The sequence below is a fragment of the Rhinopithecus roxellana genome, chromosome 2, assembly GCF_007565055.1.
Source record: "Rhinopithecus roxellana isolate Shanxi Qingling chromosome 2, ASM756505v1, whole genome shotgun sequence".
Classification (NCBI taxonomy): Eukaryota; Metazoa; Chordata; class Mammalia; order Primates; family Cercopithecidae; genus Rhinopithecus; species Rhinopithecus roxellana.
The window spans coordinates 80,242,017-80,264,650 of NC_044550.1; positions in this window are offsets into that span (position 1 = coordinate 80,242,017).

Here is a 22,634-nt window from a genome sequence, read left to right on the forward strand (position 1 = left end):
ATCTCTACTAAAAATACAAAAATTAGAGGGACGTGGTGGCAGTTTCCTGTAATCCCAGCTAAACAGGAGGCTGAGGCAGGAGAATTGCTTGAACCTGGGAGGTGGATGTTGCAGTGAGCTGAGATTGCAAAGCTGAGATTGCATCATTGCATTCCAGCAAGGGTGACAGAGCGAGACTCCGTCTCAAAAAAAAAAAAAAAAGAAAAAGAAAGAAATGACCCAGATATGGGAAGTATCAGTCAGGGACTTCGAAATAACTACAAATAATATGTTAAAGGATATACAGGAAAAGATGGATGACCTCCTTGAACACATTGGTATTTCAGCAGAGAAATGAAAACTTTTAAAAAGAGTCCAATGAAAATGCTAGAATTTCTTTTTTTCAGTAATAGAGGTAGCTTCCTTTGACAAGCTGATTAGTAGAATGAATGTGGTTGAAGAAGGACACAACAAACATTCTAATAAATGTGCCACTCTGGCAGGGGAATGTTGACAACAGGAGAGGCTAGGCATGTGTGAGGATAGAGGTATGTGGGATGACCTTCCCCTCAAATTTGCTTGAACCTAAAACTTTTTTTAAAAGTCTTTAAATAAATTACAATTTAAAAAAGAAACAGAGGAGGCCAGATGCAATGGCTCACGCCTGTAATCCCAGCACTTTGGGAGACCAAGGCAGGCAGATCACCTGAGGTCAGGAGTTCGAGACCAGCCTGGCCAATAATATGGCAAAACCCCATCTCTACTAAAACTACAAAAATTAGCCAGGTGTGGTGGCAGGAGCCTGTAGTCCCAGCTATTCAGGGGGGCTGAGGCAGGAGAATCTCTTGAACCTGGGAGGCAGAGGCTGCAGAGAGCTAAGATCACATTACTGCGCTCCAGCCTTGGCAGCAGAGTGAGACTCTTTAAAGAAAAAGAAAGGAAACAGGGATAATTGTGAAAAGAAGTTATGAAATAAGAAGACTAGAATGAGAAAGACTAACATATATCTAATTACAGTCCCAAAAGAAGACACAGGAGAGAATTTAGCAGACAAAAGATTTGATGTATATTTTCAGCAAATCTTAACCATTGGTGAATGGTTAAGATTTTCTCAAATTCTTAAAATATAGCAACTCACAGATTCAAGACGACTTACGAACTTCAAGCAGGATACATTTTTTAAAAATCCACAACTATCTATTTCATAGTAAAATTGCAAAAGACCAAAGTCAGATAACATTTTTAAAGTGATCAGAGTTGTGAAAATTAGAATAACAAATTCAAAAAAGTGTCAGTTCTCCTCAAAATGATCTAAAGATTTAATACAATGCAAACAATTCTAAAATGTTTTTGTGGAATTTGACAATCCATTTCTAAGATGTAATGAAAGTAAAAGAGGTCAATAAGAGCCAAGACACTCTTTTTTTTTTTTTTTTTTTTTTGGATAGAGTCTTGCTCTGTCATCCAGGCTGGAATGCAGTAGCATGATCTCGGCTCACTGCAACCTCCACCTCCCAGGCTCAAGCAATTCTCTGCCTCAGCCTCCCGAGAAGCTGGGATTACAGGCACCCACCACCATGCCTGGCTAATTTTTTGTATTTTTAGTAGAGACAGGGTTTTACCATCTTGGCCAGGCTGGTCTTGAACTCCTGACCTCACGATCCAACCACCTCCGCCTCCCAAAGTGCTGGGATTACAGGCGTGAGCCACTGTGCCCGGCCTTGAGACACTCTTGAGAAAGAAGAAGGTAGGAACTTGTACTACCAGTTATCAAGTTTATAGTAAAGTGATTGTAACTAACACAATGTGGTTTTGGCACAGGAATAGACAAATGAGTTATGGAAGAGAATGGAACCCTATGTGCATATAGCCATTTGGTAAATCATAGAGTCGGTGTTGCAGTTCAGTGCAAAGTAATTGTGTACTTCAATGTACCACTGAACCAGTTCCAAGTGGAGGAAAGATCTAAATGTGAAAGGCAAAAAATAAAGCTTTAAAAATATAACAAAAGAGAATATCTCCATGACCTTAAGGGTAATTAAAGCTTTTAGAAAGATTTTTATATATTTTTGTTGTTGTTGTTTTTGAGACAGGGTCTCACTCTGTAGCCCAGGCTGGAGTGCAGTGGCTCAATCATAGCTCTTTGCAGGCACAATCATAGCTCACTGCAGTCACAAACTCCTGGGCTCAAGCAGCTCACCCACTTCAGCCTCCCGAGTAGCTGGAACTACAGGCACGAGCCACCACACCTGACTAATTTTTAAAGTTTTAGTAGAGGCAAGGTTTTTCTATGTTGCCCAGGCTGGTCTGGAACTCTTGAGCTGAAGCGATCCTCTTGCTTTGGCCTCTCATGATAGTGGGAGTATGGATCTGAGCCACTGCACCCAGCCAAAAGATTTTTAATTGACAATTTTAAAGAAAAAGTTGACAAATTCAGTTACATTAAAATTAAGAATTCCTCAAAAGCTATCATGAAAAAGTAAAAGGCAAGACATAAAATGTGAAGAAGTATTTCAATGCATAAAGACACAAAAGACACAACAGACACAAAATTCAAATTCCGAATATTTTTAAAAACACTACTGAATACATAAAAGAGGAGAAAACAAGAAAAGGAAACAGTATTGAACCCTGGGAAAAGTTATGCCACAGAAAAGTGGCTTCTATATGCCAGGCAAGTAACAAATCTTAATTTCACAATGACTTGTCAGATCTATAACATCCTAATGTTTCAAAAAAGGAAACTGAGTTTCCAGACAGCAATAGCTTTTCCAGGATTACACAGCTAGTAAATGTCAATGTCTGAATTCAAGATTAAGTCTTCTGACCAAAACCCACAGCTTTTGCAGTTTACTGTGCATCTTGCTTTACACCATAGTCTGTGATTAACAAAATTCAGAGAGAATTCACTTTTCTTTGTTTACTTACCTGCTGGAGATTTGCCCCCTTCCTTAACAAATAACTGCTTCTTGAAACTTACATCCAACACTTAAAATGTGTGTATTTAATGTACCTTATGAGTGCTGCAGCTTTCCTTCATTGTAGACCCTGCCACGTGTGGTTTAAGAAGCCCTGCAGGTGATTGCAATTCACACTCTAATTTGAGAATCACCACTCTATACTTACCTTAGATTTAGCTCAGAGAACCACACAGCTGGGCATGGTGGTGCACACCTGTAATCCCAGCACTTTGGGAGGCCAAGGTGGACCATTCCCTTGAGGTCAGGAGTTTGAGACCAGCCTGGCCAACATGGCGAAACCCCATCTCTACAAGAAGTACAAAAATTAACCTGGTGTGGTGGCAGATGCCTGTAGTCCCAGCTACTTGGGAGGCTGAGGCAGAGCATTGTTTGAACCGGGAGGCAGAGGTTGCAGTGAGCTGAGATCACACCACTGCACTCCAGCCTGGATGACAGAGTAAAACTCTGTCAAAAAGACACAGTTTTCATTTGTCTGAAAACGGCTTCCTCTCATCTCCTTAGAAAATTCTTTTTTGTCTTGTTCAAGCTCATTGCTAATTCTACTTAATGCAGGAAACTTTCCAAGCCTGGAGAAACTAACTTCAGTTTCTCCCATCATCTGGAAAGAGCCACCTCCCCTAGCTCCAACCCTCTCCCAGTACAGGATATTCACATTGTTTCTTAAGAGAAAAATAAATAAACACAGAAACTGAAATCAAAACTTCAAACCAACCACAAAGTGCAGTTGGTGTATGTTTGAACAGTATGTGAATAAACATGTGACATGTTTATTTTACTGTTTAGAGCTTCAACTTCTGGACTAAAGGAACTATACCATATATGCACTCTTCGGCAATGTGGGAGCCAAACACATTTTTAAATATCGAATAATAGCAGAAATTCTCAAAGCATGGTTCTGCCTGAGTATCTGCTATAGAATCACAGGGTTGGATTTAATCGATGTGAAAAATAATTGCTTGCATGTAAAAATTGTTCTTCAGCGGTTATGTCCCCACGATGCTCCAGATATTGCCTGGAATATATGCAGGCTCTGACCCCTCTTCCCATGGTCACTTCCCTGTGATTTTCTGTGCTTCTGGCTTGGCTTTCCCTGGGAAGAAAAGCTGAAAACTTTCTTGGTACTGAGCCATTCTCCCATCTGGGATAAAGATTAAGAAAGAGGAGGGGAGCTTTTGATCAGATTATAAATGCCAGATGCTACCACATTAATAGCCCTACAGATCCCAATGGTGCTTACTTCAAACATTTGATTTTCCAACTCTCCTCTCTAAAGAATGTGCTGGTAACTGTCAGGAGTCACAGAGGAGTGGCCCACTACGTTCATGAGCACTTGCCACTGACAGATTAAAAGGAAATCCCGAGACCTTATTGTGGTTTATCAGCTTTCACACGGAGCAATGTTTCCCAGATTGGAGACTTCCATAGCTCAGGGAATCATGAGAATTGTTAAAGAGGTCAGCATATCGGCTTCAAGCCAAGAGGACATAAACCAACATCAACGAAAGGCATTCTAGCCTTAGAATTAGTATAGACTTATAGGAAACCACTCAGTTATTATAAATAAAAAAGCTCTTTGATTGTTTTCCTCATAAAACCTGAGGAAGAGTACATTGGTCAAAGCTGATGTGCAGAAAGAAAGTGGCAAAAAGAAATGTGAGTGATAACAGAAAAAAGAGGAGAAAACAGAATAGTCAAAGAAGAGAATGTGGAAAAGAAATAAATAGTGAATAGAAGGAAGTAGTGCAATAGAACAAAATCAGTTTCTAACTCAAAATTCTTAATTATGGTAATAATTTTAAGCCCAGCCTCTGAGGGAAAAATAGTTATGATGGAGTCTAAGATCTATTGGACCAGGATTACTGATTTTTCCTCTTGCCTTAGACTCCATTGTGGCTTGGCCAGCACTGCTACTGACAGTCTTTATGTAAAATTTAGAAATTTTGTTCATTGTGGATTTTCTTGCATAATTTTATTTTTAAAAATATTCCATTAAAATATTATGTACCTTGATTATGGAGTTTTTGGTGCCCCTTAAATTTTGCACCTAAGGTGAGTGCCTCACTTACCATTGTTTTGGCCCCATGAATCAATCACACTTTTCTTCAAAATTTAGTTTGATATCATCAGAATAAGTAATGGAGATATAGAGGCATTTCTTTCAAATGGAAAGACCAGCTAATCATCTGGGTTAAGGTAAATAAAGATTTTAAGACTAGAAGACCTCTTGGGAGGCTATTTTCACAAATTATGCCTTGAAGAATTATATGTGAAGATTTATTCTGAATAAAGTTTTTCCTGGGTGCTCATTTATGTGATCTAACCAAAGCCACATAAACATTATTATGATTACATCTTGATCTGTTACAGATATCAGGCCGTGAAATAAAACCAAAGACTCTTGTCCCACCAGCTCTGATGAAAACAGCAAACTGGCCAGGTTTGGTGGCTCATGCCTGTAATCCCAGCACTTTGGGAGGCCAAGGCGGGTGGATCACCTGAGGTCAGAGTTCAAGACCAGCCTGGCCAACATGGCGAAACCCTGTCTCTACTAAAAGTACAAAAATTAGCGGGCCGTGACGGTGGGCACCTGTAATCCCAGCTACTCAGGAGACTGAGGCAGAAGAATTGCTTGAACCCGAGAGGCGGAGGTTGCAGTGAGCCAAGATCATGCCACTGCACTCTAGCCTGGGCAACAGAGAGAGACTCCATCTCAAAAAAAAAAAAAAAAAAAACCAAACTGGGAACACAGCAACTCCCAGGTATAAATTACAAATTACAATGTGAACCTGACAAGGTTCTCCCTCGAGCGATGTAAGAAAGTTCAGAAAAAACATGTTTTGAATGTTAATTCATCTGTTCCTGTGGAAAAGGATACATACACCTGGATTCATATTAAGTCTGTATATGTGGACTGTAGCAGAAGACTACAGAAATACATTTGGATAGAAACAAACCGTTGTGGCCAGGCGCTGTGGCTCACACCTGTAATCCCAGCACTTTGGGGAAGCTGAGGAAGGAGGATCACTTGAGCCCAGGAGCTCGAGACCAGCCTGTGCAAAATAGTGAGACCCTGTCTCTACAAAAATATATATATATGTATTTATTTAAAAAATTGTTTAAACCCTCATGAAATAAAACTAAAGTGACAGACCTGAGAAAATCTGTTTTTACATTACCTCTCAAAGGAATATATGGCCAGGTGTGGTGGCTCACACCTGTAATCCCAGCACTTTGGGATGCCAAGGCAGGTGGATCATCTGAGGTCAGGAGTTCGAGACCTGCCTGTCCAACCATCTAAAAATACAAAACTTAGCTGGGCATGGTGGTGCATGCCTGTACTCCCAGCAATACTCAGGAGGCTGAGACAGGAGAATCGCTTGAACCCAGAAGGCAGAGGTTAAAATGACCTGAGATGGCACCACTGCACTCCAGCCTGGGTGACAGAGTGAGACTCCGTCTCAAAAAACAAAAACAACAACAACAACAACAAAACATAAAAACAGAGGAATATATAATATCATGTTCCCACTGCAAATGTAGGTGACTCAGAAATTTGGTACATGTAATTAATAAAAATTGTTTTTATTATTTTGTTTTCATTTGTTAAGAGAGGACAGACAGAGTAATAGGCATTTTACTATTATTATTTTTCTTAATTCCCAAAATAACCATAAATGGGAGATTCTACTGTCCTCATTTTCCACATGAAGGAATTGAAGCTTACAAAAGAGATTTGCCCCCAGCCAATCTAGCAGCTTGTTAACAGCGGGTGGGGCAAGATTTTTAACCTGAGTCTGTTTGATTCCAAAATCTATGCTTTTCTCTATACCATCGGTTGACAAACTACAGTCCACATGCCAAGCCCACCATGCGACCTCACAGTCTGCAAGCTGAGAATGTCTTTTACATTTTCAAATGGTTGAAAAAAAGTCAAAAGAAGGATATTACTTTGTGACATGTGAAAATTACATGAAATTCAAATTTCAGTGTCCCTAAATGAAGTTTCATTGGAGCACAGCCACACCCAAATACTATCTATGGTTGTTTCATACTACAATGGCAGTTGAGTAATTGCTACAGAGACCATCTGTTCCACAACCCTAAAATATTTACTGTTTAGCCTTTTTAAGCTAAAGCTTGCCAACCTCTGTTTTGAACTACCTTGTCTCTTAATTTGGTAGTGGAAATTTTAAAAGTATCATTTTAAAAAAATAATAATCCCGGTTTTACTATGCCTTACTTAGTATTAGATATATATTAGATATAGCTGACACTCCTAAAGCACATCTCTTTTTTTATTATTTTTATTTTTTTATTTTTTATTATACTTTAAGTTCTAGGGCACATGTGCACAACATGCAGGTTTGTTACATATGTATACATGTGCCATGTTGGTGTGCTGCACCCATTAACTCATCATTTACGTTAGGTATATCTCCTAATGCTATCTCTTCCCGCTCCCCCCACCCCACGACAGAACATCTCTTTGTGCTGCTCTTGCAAAAGCTAAATCTCCCTGCTTGCACCCCCAATCTGCAAGAAAAATCTCATTCCTACCTCAACGTTCTACCAATCAGATCGTTACATTTTTCTTTAACTTAATTGCAGTTCTCCATTTAACCTACATGGAAGAGAAAAATCTAAACAGGAACACAGACGTAAGTGCTGGTTTCTTGACAAGTCATGGATTTCTGCCATGACTGATTATAGGAGCCATAAGAAGCCAAGGAGATCACATTTAAGTACCAGCAAAAGAATACTTTTTCAAGCTATATAATTCCATGTATAGAGAATAACAAAATTATGGCAAACACCACCACACCACACTGCAAACAAAATAAAGAAACTATTGTAAAACTGTGGCTAAGTATCTAGTTTCTAACATCTACTTCCAATGGATTTCTGCTGCCTGCATTTCCTTTGACAGCCAGTCTGCTGACCTGGCATCCAAGACATCATTATGTAAAATGTTCTGGGAATCCAACAGTCAGTTCTCAGCATCTTAGGTCTAGCCTCCAAGCATTATTTATAATGCTAATGTCAGCACCATGAGCCAATTGTATTCCCATAATTCCCTTCCAAAAGTAGAAGAAAGAAAACTCCCCAGAAATATCTATCCCTGGGATGTCAAAGGTAAGGCTGAGAGCAATGTTGCAGTTGCCTGTTTCTGTAGCTCTTGCTTTCTGACTCTCAGAGCAGCCTCTTTGGCTATTTCTCTAGGGCTTTCCAGTGCTACCCTCCAGCTTGTAATGTTTTTTCTTATGACTTTTTGCCATCCGCTAAAGGAATTCATTGAACTAATGTGAAATATTATTAACAAGGCTGGCAGAATGCTCTTCCGTGGATAATGAGGTAGAGGTTTCTCTGCCAAAATAAATTTTCATAGTTACAAATTCTATTTCTCAGTCTGATCACTAGTGGTTTAATTTTTCGTTTCCTAATCTTCAGCCTTAGTCAAACCATCTTTTCATAGGGAAAATATTCCTAGCAACCTAAAGGACACAACTGACTTTCCATGAAAATAAACTCCACTTCTCCATTCTCCTAGCCTCCCAGATTTCTAACACATTTAATCTTTTCTAGAGTCTGCCAAAGTCAAAGGAGTTCATAAAATACATCATGCGCCAATCTGCTTTTCAGACCAACTTGATATGATGCAGTTGAATTTTGACAGGCTAGCAGAAAGGAAATGACTTAAATCAGAAGCAGGCTTGGTTTAAAATTGTCTTGTCTGTGTGGTTGTTATTTTTTTCCTAGATGGTTCCAGAAAAAATAAATACGATTCTTGAGAGTGTCTACTTTGGAAATTGTTTTTTCCCTTCTTTGTCATTCTCTGTGTGATCCCAAGGGGCTACTGGAGAGAATTTTCCGGGAGCAAAAGGAAGGAAAAAGCCAGTGAAAAACTCAATTTGCTCTTAATAACAACTCTTTTTCACATGTTGATGAGCTGTCTCATCAGCCAGCAATGGAATCATTGTTAAAGACTCCTCTGATTCCTTGACCTTAGGAAAATAAGTATCATTTAGTCCAGGATCAAAACCAGGTTGAAAAGTTCTCTTTAAGAATCTTAATAATACGCCAGAAATGACTTAGATAACTAGGTGGTTCGGATGAAATCTTTAATATTCAAAATACTTTAGAAAGAAAAACAAGCTTTTAAAAATGACAAACCCCAATGAGAGCAAAGAAAACCCTTTAAAAATGTGGGAAGAAGCTGAGTCAGACTCTGTCAGCAAGCTTCACTGAGGTCTGGGGACTTGTACCAACATGATTTTTTTTTTTTTTTTTTTTTTTTTTGAACTTACACAGCAACTTTTAGCCAAAGATCTCGGTGTATTCTATAAAAGGAAAATTATCTAACATCCCATTGGACGGGATAGGTTCAGGATATTACCACTATCTCTCTAAATCAGGGTTTCTCAACCTCTGCACAATTGACATTTTGAGTTGAGTTATTCTTTATTGTGGAACCTGTCCTGTGTAATGTGGGATGTTGAGCAGCAACCCTGAACTCTACGCACTAGATGCCAGCAGCCTCACCTTCCCCCAGTGTCCTTCCTCCCTTGTTGTGACAACCAAAAATGTCTCTAGACTTTGCCAAGTAACCTCCGGGGGACAAAATAGCTCCCAGTTGAGAAACACTTTTCTAAATGAACCCACCAAGGCACAGAGCAGTCAATAGACTTATATGGGCCAGGCATGGTGGCTCATGCCTGTAATCCCAGCACTTTGGGATGTCGAGACAGGCGGATCACCTGAGGTCGGGAGTTTGAGACCAGATCAACCAACATGGAGAAACCCCGTCTCTACTAAAAATACGAAATTAGCTGAATGTGGTGGCACATGCCTGTAATTCCAGCTACTCAGGAAGCTGAGACAGGAGAATTGCTTGAACCCGGGAGGCAGAGGTTGCAGTGAGCCAAGATCACACCATTGCACTCCAGCCTGGACAACGAGAGCAATGCTCCTTCTCAAAAAAAAATTGACTTATATGATAGCACTCAGCCAAAAAGGCAGTCTCAAAACTAGAAGAAAATGATAATTCCCAAGTCCCAAACATGTAACCCATACCACCAGTGCTCCCTACTTTAGTAGAAACTCATCTCTCAGACCACCCCTGAGTCACTAATGTATTCCTGAATTTGGTTAGTTCTGGAAACACATCCACTAGGACTTAGTTGTCAGTATAAATTTTCCCTCATGCTGCACTGAATGGTTGGCTGTGTTGTGTATAACTGATTGGTGTTATTCTCCTGGGGATCACTAAGCGAATTCTGAGACTAACTTCTTTCTGAAAGCAGGTAAGTCTATATAGCATGAAACGGATCAGAAGCAACCCTGTTATTGTACATGCAGAATCATTTATAGCTAAAGCCTTTACTAAATGCAGAGCCACTGATGGAGCGGAATGGGATAGGACAAGGAGTTCACAGGATGACTTAGCTGAGCAGATGAACATTTTAGATTTTATCTGGTAAGTCCCTCAACCACATAAATTTTTGCAGAGCATTTCTTGGAAATTGTTGCTATGTGTACTTTTTCTTAACTGACTTATTTAAACAGAACACTTTATTTGCATACAAATTTTTTGATATGTTGGTGCTTGTCTCTTGATAAATTATAAAATGTCTGTCCCCGGCCGTGCACAGTGGCTCACACCTGTAATCCCAGCACTTTGGGGGACCGAGGCAGGCAGATCATGAGGTCAGGAGATCGAGACCATCCTGGCTAACATGGTGAAACCCCGTCTCTACTAAAAATACAAAAATTAGCTGGGCTTGGTGGCAGGCGCCTGTAGTCCCAGCTACTAGGGAGGCTGAGGCAGGAGAATGGCGTGAACCCGGGAGGCAGAGCTTGCAGTGAGCTGAGATTGCACCACTGCACTCCAGCTGGGCGACAGAGCAAGACTCTGTCTCAAAAAAAAAAAAAAAAAAAAAAAAGCCTGTCTCCTCCCTCCTTTTTGTTCACATCAGCTTGTGAACTTGCTGATCCCTCCAGATGAATCAGTGAAGGCAGGTACAGATTAACTTGGGCAATGAGTCACTTCAAGCATTTTGGGAATAGAAACAGGTGTAATAATTTATTTTTAAAACTTGAACTCAGAGACGCAAAAGAAGAGTGGAATGCCATGCTTGTGTGACTGTTGCAGAAAGCTGGGTGTAAAGCTGTACCATTTAGCTCTATAGTCAATGAACATACGCTGTGTACCTACTGAATCTGAGGCCCTGTGCTGACGCTACAGAAAATGCAAGAATGCCCAGAGTCGGACGGGCCTGGTGGCTCACACCTGTAATTCCAGCACTTTGGGAGGCCCAGGCAGACAGATCACTTGAGGCCAGGAGTTCGAGACCAGCCTGGCTAGCATAATGAAACCCTGTCTCCACTAAAAATGCAAAATTAGCCAGGACTGGTGGCAGATTCCTGTAATCCCAGCTACTTGGGAGGCTGAGGCAGGAGAATCACTTGAACCTAGAAGCTGGAGGTTGCAGTGAGCCAAGATCAGGCCACTGTACTCCAGCCTGGGCAAAAGAGTGAGGCTTCATCTTTAAAAAAAAAAAAAAAAAAAAAAAAAATGCCCCAGAGTCATGTTCTGCATTGAATTTTTTTTTTTTTTTTTTTTTTTTTTTTTTTTTTTTTTTTTTTTTGGTCATAGGCTAGGGAAAAACTGTTACATATGCAGAAGTAATTATACTGCAAGGCAGAAGGTAATCAGTGCTGTAAAGGGGAACAGGGGAAGTGTGTGTTTTTGGCATTCATAATTTTTGGCCCCACGATACCACAAAGAGTTAGGTTCTCATCACAAGATAGGGCAGGTGGTATATAGCAGAAAATGCTCTAAATTTAGGGTCAAAAAATCTGGGCTGAAACCTAGTTTTTCCACTTTCTAGTTGCATGTCTTTCAGCATGTTATATAACTTCTCCGAGCCTCCATTTCCTCATAACAGAAAGACAACAATAGTGCCTCAGAGGGTAACTAGGAACAGCATGACTTTCATTAAACATTCAGACAAATGTTGCAGTTTCCAATGTTAGGGTCAAGCATAGCTATACTTTGTTGGATGCTTGCCTTGTGCAAAGTCTTTTAATATATTATCTTTAACCTACACAATAATCCTATAAAATAGGCATCATTAGTCCACTTTTATAGATAAGGAAGTCGAAGCCAAAAGTGACTAAGTGATTAGTCTAAAGTACACAGCTAGTATTCCACAGACTCTATTGAATCTATTGAACCCAAAGCCCACCCAACTCAAAAGCATGCATAATTTTCATATCACCATGCTGCCACTTCACCATAGTCTCTATTTTGTATAATAAAGCAAGAAAATTACAAATAAACAAGTTAACATAGCACCCATTGACATATGAGATTGATAAAATAACCATCAAGAAAAATAGTATTGATATATCATATTTCAAGAATGGAAAAATAGAACAAATACAAGTTACCTCCAACAGGATTCTTAAGAAAATGAGACCAAATGACCTAGAATTTGAGATAAAAAAAAAATGTGTGAGGAAGTTTACAGAAGTCCTACCCATTCCTAGAACTGGCAAGTTTCAACACTTGAGCAGAGAACCCAGCAGCAACTCTCTTACCATAGGAAGAAAGAAAAGATCAGGCAACAGCTGTACTACAGGGTGCGAAGAAAAAGAAAGAATTAGCTATCTGTCCTCAAGAAATGAAGATATTTTCTTTTTGGCAAGCTGTAGTGCAACATGTCAGGTGGAAATAGCCTATTTTCATATTAGGTTGGTGCAAAAGTAATCACAGTTTTTGCCACTTTAATGGCAAAATACTAATACTTGCACCTAATACTTTACAAATTGAAAATGTTGCTCTTCTGAGAGAGAACATGGAGATATAGAGTCAGGATAAATATCTAAGACCAATCAGGATTTAAGGAGAATCCCCCACCAATAAAATAATCTACAAAGACTGGGTCCATACAGCTCTCTCATGTAATCCTCAGGACAACCACGTACAGCATATGCTCTATGACTATTTTGCAAATGAAAACATCTAAGTGCAATGATCCTTTTATTTTTCTCAAGGTGTCTGTGGAGCAGTCATTGTGTTGCTTTGTAAGAAGTGGCCACCTTCAACATGGGAAGATGTCCTATCTGGCCCCGCCTAGGTCTGCCTGTTCCCTCAACACAAACACTTCCCACTCAGTCTGCTCTACATCTCTCTGCACACTGTCCATCTGGCACAAAGAAGGAACACCAGCTGGTACATAAACCAGCACTGGAGGTATTTCCAGTAGCCTATGACCTCTGAGTGGATCAACCTTCCACAGTCAACTCCTGAGTATCTGCAAAAGACTTGCACATCTCCTTGGCAAAGTTCTGGCACGTAAGTGTTATTTCAACAACATAAGAGAATCATTCCACAATTTAAAGGAATTTTCATCTTGGCCTACACAAAGTAGTAGGAAGATAAATCTGCAGGGAAAAAGGAATTATAGAGCCTCCAATGTCAAAGAAAAATCCATTCATTGTGGATTATCTCTTGCTCTCCTCCATTAAGGCAGATAATTGGGGTTACCTGAATCTCTAACCTTACAACACTGCTGAAAGCTAGGTATTAATCTATTTTTATAGCTGATGAAAATGAGTGTCAGAGGTTAAGCAACTTGCCTCAGGCCTTACAGCTAGTAGGTGTTGGAATAGAGGCTCTTCAACCTCACTTACCTTTGGTAAGGCACTCCCCTCCCAATAAAGCAAACAGCAGAGTGAAATGAAGGGAAGACACTCCTTCTCTTTAAAAGCATGATTAAGAACAGTTAAAAATTTGGGGCTCAAATATCCAGGCTTACACTTTGTCAGCTACCTATAGTGAATGTTGTATCTTGTCCTGGCCTTTTCCATATACCCAGTAACTTTCAGGCCCCTATCAATGTGCTCAATGTATCTGCTCAATGTATGTAAGTGCTCAATGGCTAAAGAATAATATTAACATTAGCCCAAACAACATTGCATTGCAAAGACAAAATCAAACAGGGAGAACAATATCAAGATATATGATTCAAGAGCTAAGCACAGTGGTGCACATCCGTAGTCCCAGCTACTCGGGAATCTGAGACAGGAGGATGACTCGAGCCCAGGATTTCTAGTCTGAGCAATATAGTGAGACTCTGTCACTAAAAGTGATAACAATAAAAAGACATATGATTAATTCCAAGTCAGATAAAAAAGACTTCTCATCTTCAGATAAGCTTGGATCTATCACCTCATTAATACCAACAGTGAAAGTTGCCACTAAACATTGATTATGTTAGCTCTAATTTAGAAAGTAGAAGTTAACATTTCTATATCAAGTTGAGAAAACTAAAACTAAGCAACTTGCACAAGGCCATTGTCCTAATAAGTGCTAAAACCTAGATTCAACCTAGGTGTTTCTCACTTGTAAGCCTGCACCCTTCCTAACTCCACTAACGTTTATAACTAAGAACTGTTTGTATGTGTAGCTCATCACATAATTACTTCTCAGTCCCTCATAATTCTTAGATGATGGAAAGTCACAAGACTGAGAAATCTGAATAGAGCCAACGCCCAGAAACTGTCACCACTGGATTTAGTGCCTAAAAATTCACACTTTCAGTCAGCCAATGAGAAAACCCAGTCAAATGCAAGAGCAAGGTAGAATGAATAGCATAACAACCAACTAAGTTGGTGACAAAGTCCTGGGAAACACTCAAGAGAGATTTCAGTTTACTGGTGAAAAAAGGAGGACATTGGACACCCAGGAGAAGTAGAAAATGGCCTCAGCCTCAACAACAAAACCAACTGTAGCACCACGGCTTGCCCTTGCTAGAAGCACTCCCCATCTGATGCATGGAAAATGACTTGTATAAGATTTTTTAGCAAGGCAATGGTTAATGTAGTATTAGAACTCAGAGGGCCCAGCTGCTAATATAAAAATCTGTTCAGAAGACAGGGCTAGTATCTAAATTGTGTCTTCAAGAAACAATTGGAGTCAAAATCCTGATTCCTCAGCCAGACACGTTTGCTACAGGTCCCAAAAAGGCATATACATAGAGTCATCCCATGCCCACATACTTTATTATCAGTGGAGGTTCTGACCCCAAATCTTTCCTCCTCTGTTGAGCTGCATAAACACAACCCCACCACTAGCCTAGTTAAGACTTAGCCTAGAAGCAGGTGAACTTTTGTAGGCCAGTGGCTTTGGATTAGTCACCTTGAGGACTTGTTAAAAGTTGGACTGCTGGGCCCCACCCACTGAGATTTTGATTCAATTTTTCTAGGGTGGGACCTGAGAATTGTTTACATTTCTCATAAGTTCTCTGACGATGTTGATGCCACTGGTCTGTGGATCACACATTGAAAATGACTATTATAGACCTACACTCAAGGCTTGTCCCCAGGGTCCTACAGCTACAGAAGCAGGAGGAGGCAAGGCGAGTTCCAAGAAAATGCACTTCTACAGAACAGCAAAAACAGCTGGCCAACCCCTCCTTTCCCCAGAGTCCTACCTGAATCCTCCTGGGACTTCCAAAGGCCCAGGGCCACCTTTCAATTGACAGGCTACCTCAGGCCCATCTCTCATTGCACCAGATATATAGGGAAAAAAAGAAAAACAAAATTGAAAAGACAGTCTGAAAAGCAAAGTAAGTCCCACTTCCCTCCAAAGGGTATTCTAAGCAGTAATAAAAACATGTTAACCCCCTTGCTCCTCCCCCAGAAACTCCACTCCCTATCATGATGACCAAATTATTGATCATCGCTTTTGTGGAAAAATGAGGTTAAGCTTAGATGTGCAATTAACAAGGCTTATAGTCACATGCTTTGCCAGCTGAACTACACTTTGCAAAAATATTTACCATAAAATAAAGAAATTGGCACATCCAATAAAAATATTGCAGACATTTTATTTGGCCATCCTAGAGAAACAGCCACAGAAGTGATCAACACATAATAACCTCCCAATTATTTTTCTCTTTAAGACTTATGGTTTCTTAAAGTGCTTTTTTTTTTTTTGAGACAGAGTCTTACTCTGTTGCCCATGCTGGAGTACAGTGACACAATCTCAGCTCACTGCAAGTTTTGCCTCCCTGGTTCTCCTATCTCAGCCTCCTGAGTAGCTGGGATTACAGGCGTGCATCACCATGCCTGGTTAATTTTTATATTTTTAGTAGAGACAGAGTTTCGCCATGTTGGTCAGGATGGTCTCAAACTCCTGACCTCAAGTGACCTGCCCGCCTCGGTCCCCCAAAGTGCTGTGATTACAGGCATGAGCCACCGCGCCCGGCCACTTAAAGCACTTTTAACCATGCAAATTAGAGAGGCTAGAGTTAATTTTATAATGCATTAGATAGTTACTGGGATAGCTATTGATTTTTTTCACTTCAAATGGCATTCAATTAAGGAATATGTACAAATATTCACTCCTTCCAGCTTGAATCGTCATTTATAAAATTTTAGAGGCTAGAACACATAAAATATTTTTAGCTTGGAAGATGTGTTGCAGGGTGGAATGTTTGTGGGAAATGTCCTCTACATGAAGGATTTCTGCTCAAAAATGTCTTGATTAATTAACATAAACAGTTTTGAGGAAAAAGAGAACAGCATCTCAAGTCTGGCAGGATCCTGGCACGGTTCTTTGGAAATTCCAAGGCAAGCCAAGCACAGGGAAACCAGGCCTCTTCCATCCATGGCTGGTCTAGTTCCAGGGAAACGCCTTGGGCTTGCGAGAGCTCTGGAAAGACTCTGCTCTAGTTGGCAGTAAACCAAAGTCCATTTCTTCTTTTGCTCCCAGGTCCCCTGAGATAATGAATTGGCTTCAGAGCCCTGGAGAAATGGGATACAGCTGAGGAGACCTGGAGGACCCTGTTAAGAATGACCTCAGTCAGGTACAGTGGCTCATACCTATAATCCCAGCACTTCAGGAGGATTGCTTGAGGCTGGGAGTTTGGGACCATCCTAGGCAACATAGTAAGACCCTGTCTCTACCAAAAAAAAAAAAAAAAAAAATTGAAGAATGGCCTCGATGCCCTGCTCTGCACTGTGAGCTTGTCCTTCCAGAATTTCAAAATGGAATGAATGGAATTTAGCATTATGAGAAAGAAATACAATATTTACTGAAAGTATCCTGCTGAGCTTTTAAAACATATGTTATTTAGTTCTTGCATTAACACTGCAAGACAGATATTATTGCCTTTTCTATAATACCAGGGGAGAAAAGGGTGAGCAGGAAGGCTAAGTCATCTGCCCCGCATCACATAACACATTAGTGACAGAACTGGGATAGGGACAAGAGCCTGTTTTATACCAAAGTAACCATCTTCTCCACTGGATTCCTCCAATTAACTATAGAAAAGGGGAAAGTTCAAAACAGCTCAACACTATTATGTTATTTTAAGCCATTCAGACACGGCGTGGGAAATAAGTAGTTTGCAGGTTTTTCTCAGTATCAAGGAGTGATTCCCACCACCAGGTTCTTGGGCAACATTGCAACATTGTGAAAAAGGTGATGTTGGTTTACAACCTTTCTATATCCCAGCCTCCCTCTCTTGTACTTCTACTGCTCCTCTACCATCCAGGGCCTACATTAGCCCCTCATCAGAGCTCTCCTCTCACTCCTGGAGTTTTCCAGAATCCTGATGTGGTCTCCCATCCAATGTCATAAAGACCATGTAATTGTACCAGTGTACAGAGGAGAGGTCCTTTGTACAAGAAGAAACCCATCTCATACTAGTCTTAGACAAACACCCTTGCTTAAAAATTAACCTTTCCCCTCTTACCAGCAACCTCTTTTCGGTACTTCCAATGCTTCCATATACCTGGGCTCAATTTGTGAAATAAGAGTAAAATGCTATCTGAGTAAAATAATTTGCACCACTTGAATGACAAATGGGTTCAACTATTCAGAGGTATCTGTATTTTAAAGGGAGAGTTCTTGATGAATTTTGAACACTGAAAATTTTCCTGAGCTGGAAAGTTTTTCTGGATGTATTTCTTTCTGATTCTATCATGGTTCACTCTTATCTCTCAATCAATCAGGGAACAGTCATGGACTTAGTGTCCCCCATATGAAAGTTTGCCAAGGCCAGGTGCGGTGGCTCACACCTAAAATCCTAGCACTTTGGGAGGCCAAGCCGGGCAGATTGCCTGAGCTCAGAAGTTCGAGACCAGCCTGGGCAACATGGTGAAACCCCATCTCTACTAAAATACAAAAAATTAGCCGGGCATGGTGGTACACACCTGTAGTCCCAGCTCCTCGGAAGGCTGAGACAGAAGAATCGCTTGAACCCAGGAGGCAGAGATTGCAGTGAGCCGAGATCATGCTCCTGTACTCCAGCCTGGGCGACAGAGTGAGACTCTGTCTTCAAAAAAAAAAAAAAAGTGAAAGTTTGCCAAAGTGTGATCTAACATTACCAGGTTTTGATTTGATTAGCCTTTTTGCTGCTGCAGTTTCTTCTAAATAAAAGAAAAAAAATTAATATTTCCATAATCTTCTACCTAGGACTAAAATAGCACCAAGAAAACCTATCAGAGTTCAAAGACCTATGTGACTTGCCCAAATTTTAGAAGAATTGAAATGTGTAATTTTCCCGAAAATATGTCATTAAGTATTATATATCAGAAAACTTAAACCAAGTGTGGTGGCTCACACCTGTAATCTCAGCACTTTGCAAGGCCAAGAAGACAGGAAGGTCTCTTGAGCACAGGAATTCAAGACAAGCCTGGGCAAGATAGCAACACACCCATGTCTACAAAAAAAAAAAAATTGTTTTTAATTAGCTGGATGTGGTGCTATGTACCTGTAGTCCTAGCTACTTAGGCTGAAGTGGGAGGATCACTTGAGCCCAGGAGTTCGAGGCTGCAATGATCTATGATCACACCACTGCACTCCAGCAGCAGTGAGTCTGCTGGAGCAAGTGCCTGTCTCAAAAAAAAAAAAGAAAAAGAAAAAGAAAGAAAGAAAAGAAATTAATTTTTTTGATGTATAGTAGTCAAAATATTCTTTGTTCAGACGTGCCACTTGCCTAGGATTGTGGAATAGCTGGTAAGTCCTGTCTTGTTTAGCATCAAAATACATATAGCCATAGCAATTTTAAGAAACTAAAATATTAAACTATATATTTGCTTTCAAAGCCAAAGTTACATAAAGTATCTTTGACTGTTATTAAGAAAAAAGTGCCTGTATATTTAAAAATTCAATGCTATGTTTTCCAAAGCAGGATGGATGGAGACTCCCTTACTGGTGCGGAAGGTCAAGCTTGCCTTAATGGTCTTAGACAAACACTCCTTGCTTAAAAATTCGCCTTTTCTACAATGTTTGAAAATAGAAGGAGGAGGAAATATGAATAGTGGAAAGAAGAAAAAAGTAGGTGAGGCCTTCAGAACCCTGCCATCTGTTCTTTATCACCTAATATAGATCTGTATTTTTCCCAATCACCACTCTTCGGGCATCTACTATAGGGGATAGTTTATGTCAGTGATGACATAGTTACAGACTGTTCCTCCCAGGCCCACATCTCTACAGTTTATGTCAGTGATGACGTAGTTACAGATTCTTCCTCCCAGGTCCACATCTATACATGCCATCACTTCAGGTCCAAAGGCCACCCCACTATTTCTCCGCCTTAACCCTGGCCCTTCTGTCCATGGGCCTTTGCTCAAGCCATTTGTCTCTTCCAAACACATACTCACCCAATCCTCAATCTCCCTCCTAATTAAACTAATAGTAGATTAATCTTTAATTAAATTTTATGCTTTTCTCAAGGCCCATTTGAAATGCTCCTTTTTTCAAGGTCCCTTTCTTGTGGCTTCCCAAGGGTGGCACATTTCTCCCTGTTGGAACGTCTCAGGTATTAGCTTTGTGTTACTGAGTGGGCCTTGTGTGATAGTTATTTGTGTTCCATAACAGATTCCCCCTACTAGAACTTCTACCAGAAAAGGAAACAGTTTGTTTATGCTTGTACTTTTAGAAAGGGCTGCTACCGTGTCTAGAGCAGAGGAGGTGTTCAATAAATGTGTTTTCCAATGGAAATAAGATGAAAATAAGATGAAAATTTCAGACAGGCAATGAAAATAAATAACCCTAAATATTTCCTTCTTGAGTTTTTTAACTTCCCATCTGCCTGGACGCTTCCCCTGCTTTGCTTTGAATACAAGGTTAAGTTTTGTGTTCTCACACTTTGCCTTCAGTTAGCTGTGATCCTGCCAGGAGATGACAACCCTCATCTAGAGGGATAAGAGTGGGCACAGGCTATAGCCCACCATGAGGAAAAAGAAGTAATAGGAGACCAGAAGCCCGGCCAAGCAGGCTTGTTTGTTCGTCTCCCATGCTGACCTGCTTGGTGGCTTTGTAGGTCACTTTCTATATTAAGGTCTTATATCTAATGCAAAAAAAATAAAGGTTATGACTTTTTTAACATCTGGAGAGACCATCAACAATAGATAGGGTCTAGTGTCCTGTGGTTTCATAGTCCCCTCTGGGCAATGGTATAGAACAGCATATTTTTTTAAGCCTCAATCAAAAAGCAGGTTTAGGTAGCAATCTGGAAGTTTCTCCATGCTAAGGTGTGTTTTGTTTTTTGTTTTTGTTTTTTTGAGATGCAGTCTTACTCTGTTGCCCAGGCTGGAGTGCAGTGGCGTGATCTCGGCTCACTGCAAACTCCACCTCCCAGGTTCAAGTGATTCTCCTGCCCCAACCTCCCGAGTAGCTGGGATTACAGGCATGCACCACCACACCTGGCTAATTTTTGTATTTTTAGTAGAGACAGGGTTTCACCATATTGGCTAGGCTGGTCTCGAACTCCTGACCTCAGGTGATCCACCCACCTCGGCCTCCCAAAATGCTGGGCTTACAGGTGTAAGCCACCATGCCCAGCCCATGCTAAGTTTTTAAATTTTGCCTAAATACTCTAGAGGCATTTTCATTTTACTAAGTCACTTGAGAGTTTGTTCTACAGCAAGGGAATTTTTCCCACCAGCCAACCTCACCCAAGTACTGCTGCTTAGGTTTTTTTCTTTCTGTGCCACTACTGCCCATCAGAGGACATGGTCCCAGCCTTCTGGGCAGAGAGGGAAGTGTTCACAAATGGCCTTAACTGCCAATGAAGACCGTCCATTGGGCAGTTTGCACAAAGGTATGGCAGTTTTCTGGAGACTTTGGTGCCTCTCCAGGTGTGCTGTGAGGTTAAAGAAAGGTGGGCCGGGTATAGTGGCTCACGACTGTAATCCCAGCACTTTGGGAGGCCGAGGTGGGTGGATCACCCGAGGTCAGGAGTTCGAGACCAGCCTGACCAACATGCAGAAACACTGTCTCTACTAAAAATACAGAATTAGCTGGGCATGGTGGCATATGCCTGTAATCCCAGCTACTCGGGAGGCTGAGGCAGGAGAATCACTTGAACCCAGGAGGCAGAGGTTGCGGTGAGCCGAGATGGCGCCACTGCACTCCAGCCTGGGGAATTAAAAAAAAAAAAAAAAAGGAAAGACTTGCCCTGGGTGCCATGGCACTGGCCTGGACATTGTCAGTAAGTGTATTCCAAGACATCCTCTCTCCTCTTCCTTTCCTACTGTCCTGTGTGCCCTGCCCACCTTGGCTCTGCCAGGTAACTCTCTTATACTACCCCTTTGTTAGATTGTAAATTCCAGGGCAATCTCAGTAGTATATTGTTATTATCTAAGGTTGACTTAGGAAGTATAAAACTGAATAGAACCTGTTTCTTCTTCAGCTTCTTCACTCACTTGTCTAGACTGAGTCACTGCCTATGACTTCTTACTTATCCTAGGGAACAGTCCAGTTAGAGGCTCAAGGAGCATAGTTGGGAGACCTAGATGATATTTCAGCCTGAGAGAAGGAATATGTCTCCAATGAGGAGTCCCCAGGGACACCTCCTGGGTGAATCAGACCTGAAAAAAGAGAAAGTGATTCCTTTTAGCTAGCTTGCATGTGCCACTCCTGCATCCCCGTCTCCGTGTTACCCTGAATTAGCTTCTGAACTTCTCAGCTTCAATATCCTTCTGCACATGTCCCTCCCTTTGTTACCTGTCAATGAGAGCCAGAATAGCAAGCTGCTGCCACTTTCTTACCGGTTGGCGAGAAAACACCTGAAATTCTCATATCCGCCTACTTTCACCTATGAAAAGAGTGGGGCTACCCAGGTGTGAGAAGGATGAAAGAGAAACTGGGGGACCCAAGAAAATTCTCACCTGTGACACAGTTTTTCCTGAGGCCATGCTATGTACCCCTCACCAGTTTATCTTCAACCCTTCTCTAATGATAAAAGCTGTGCACCCCTGTTGGTGGGAGTGTAAATTGGTTCAACCATTGTGGAAGACAGTGTGGCAATTCCTCAAGGATCTAGGACTAGAAATACCATTTGACCCAGCAATGCCATTACTGGGTATATACCCAAAGAATTAGAAATCATGCTACTATAAAGACACATGCACACATATGTTTATTGTGGCACTATTCACAATAGCAAAGACTTGGAACCAACCCAAATGTCCATCAATGATAGACTGGATTAAGAAAATGTGGAACATGTACACCATAGAATACTATGCAGCCATAAAAAAGGATGAGTTCATGTCCTTTGTAGGGACATGGATGAAGCTGGAAACCATCATTCTCAGTAAACTATCACAAGGATAGAAAACCAAACACCACATGTTCTCACTCATAGGTGGGAA